Here is a 2,500-nt window from a genome sequence, read left to right as displayed (position 1 = left end):
TATAATTTCTTGCAATATCTTTTCTCTTTGTAAACACTGTGATTTTGGTTTTTCTACAGTTTATATCTAATTTCCACCTGTCACAGTATGTTTCCATAGCTTTAAGTGCATTACTCATACCTCTTTCATCTTCAGCTAGAATAACAGTGTCGTCAGCATACATGAGAACAAGTACTTTAAGCATAGAGTCAATCCATTCCTCACCTATTTGAACAAAATCACAATCATTATTCAACAAATGATCTTCAATATCATTTACAAATAAAGAAAACAGAATTGGTGACAAATTTTCTCCCTGCCTCACACCACTACGACTTGCAAAATAATCAGAATATTCCTGGTTACAAAAGACACAAGACTTAATATTACTATACATATTCTTAATAACTCTCATAATCTTACCATCAATCCCTGCCCTCAGTAATTTGTACCACAAACCATCCCTCCAGACAAGATCAAAAGCTTTTCTATAATCAATATAAAAGCAAAATAATTTTTTTCTCTGTGTAAAAACAAATCAATCAATTTTTTATTACGAAAACATGGTCAACAGTGGAATAGCCTTGTCTAAATCCTGCCTAAATTTCTTTGATGATCTGATTTTCCTCACAAAATTTAGCGAATCTTACATTTAACAAAGAAGTGAATAACTTTCCTAAACAGCTTAAGAGTGTGATACCTCTGTAATTATTCACCTCACTGACATCTCCAACATTCTTATAATTAGGTACAATGATTCCAACCAACCAATCATCTGGTATGTCTCCTGTATCCAGAATTTTGTTAAACAATTTAACATACAAAGGACACATTACCTCTTTTGTGCTCTTAATATATTCATTTATGACATCATTAATGCCAGCAGCTTTATTGTTGTTAAGCTTACTAATGCATTGTAGTACTTCGTCTTCAGGTACTTCCTTATTTAATAAGGCATTAGCATTAAGATCAATATTCACTTCTATATTTTCATTACTCTGTTCTGATTCACCTAGACGTTTAAAATGTTCTTTGAACTCTGTAATTAAAATTGGTATATCAGATTTTTTCTTTGTTTGTTGCAAAATTTGCCAATATAATCTAGAATCTTTGCTTTTGGCATTTCTCAGCTTTGAGATGAAATTTTTTTTCTTTTTTTTTTTTTTGCTTGCACTCTTTTAATTTCTCGTTTATAATCCTTACTTTTCTTAACCATGTCATTATGGGAGGTCACTGTTTTTAAAGTATTGTTCTAATGCTTAGCCTTGTGATACTCCTGTCTACTCACATGGCATTTCTTGTCATAAGCTAACATTGCTGTGTTGTTTGACTTCTTTGTAAATTTCTTAGATTTTGGAGGGAATGTTTTGAATGCTGTGTCCAGGAGTATTTTTTCAATTCACTTGCAATTTCATTTACAGTTCTATGATCTGCATTTTTAATTAAATTTAAGACATTTTCCTGACTTAGGTTTTGAACAAATTCATCAGTTTTATTCTTTTTTTTTTTTTTTTTTTTTTTTTTTTACATTACAAGGGCACTGGCCAAGGGCAAACACAGTGTTGGAAAAAAAAAAAATCCCGCTGGTTGCCAGGCCCTGTTAAAAGAAAAGTAGAAAGAGAAAAAACAGAAAAATCTAAAAGGAGGGTCCAGTTAACGTAAGAGGTGTCTTGACACTCCTCTTTGAAAGAGTTTAAGTCATAGGCAGGTGGAAATACAGACACAGGTAGAGAGTTCCAGAGTTTACCAGTGTAGGGAATGAAGGAGTGAAGATACTGGTTAACTCTTGCATTAGGAAGATGGACAGAATAGGGATGAGAAGAAGTAGAGAGTCTTGTGCAGCGAGGCCGCAGGAGGGGGAAGGCATGCAGTTAGCAAGTTCAGAAGAGCAGACAGCATGAAAACAGCGGTAGAAGACAGATAAAGATGCAACATTGCGGCGGTGACTTAAAGAATCAAGACAGTCAGTTAGAGGAGAAGAGTTGATAAGACGAAAAGCTTTAGATTCCACCTTGTTTAGTAAAGCTGTGTGTGTGGATCCCCCCCAGACATGAGAGCCATACTCCATACACGGGCGGATAAGGCCCTTGTACAGAGCAAGCAGCTGGGAGGGAGAGAAAATGGACGAAGACGCCATAGGACACCTAACTTCTTGGAAGCTGATTTAGCAAGAGTAGAGATGTGAAATTTCCAGTTTAGATTTTTAGTGAAGGATAGACCGAGTGTGTTTAATGTAGAGGAGAGGGGAAGTTGAGTGTTATTGAAGAAGAGAGGATAGTTGTCTGGAAGGTTATGTCGAGTAGATAGTTGTAGAAATTGAGAGAGAGAGAGAGAGAGAGAGAGAGAGAGAGAGAGAGAGAGAGAGAGAGAGAGAGAGAGAGAGAGAGAGAGAGAAAGGGGGGCGGGGTTCAGGGATAGGGCTGCAGGAGGAATGGGAAGCATGGAGGTGGGGAAGAGGGTCGAGAAGGTGGATGCTGAGAAGGCAGAGAGGAAAACGGTAACTGGAGATGCACGTCAAAGG

This window comes from Portunus trituberculatus, chromosome 18 (assembly GCF_017591435.1).
Source record: "Portunus trituberculatus isolate SZX2019 chromosome 18, ASM1759143v1, whole genome shotgun sequence".
In the NCBI taxonomy this organism is placed as follows: domain Eukaryota; kingdom Metazoa; phylum Arthropoda; class Malacostraca; order Decapoda; family Portunidae; genus Portunus; species Portunus trituberculatus.
The sequence above is the reverse complement of the archived record's forward strand: the minus strand, read 5'-3'. Positions refer to the sequence as shown.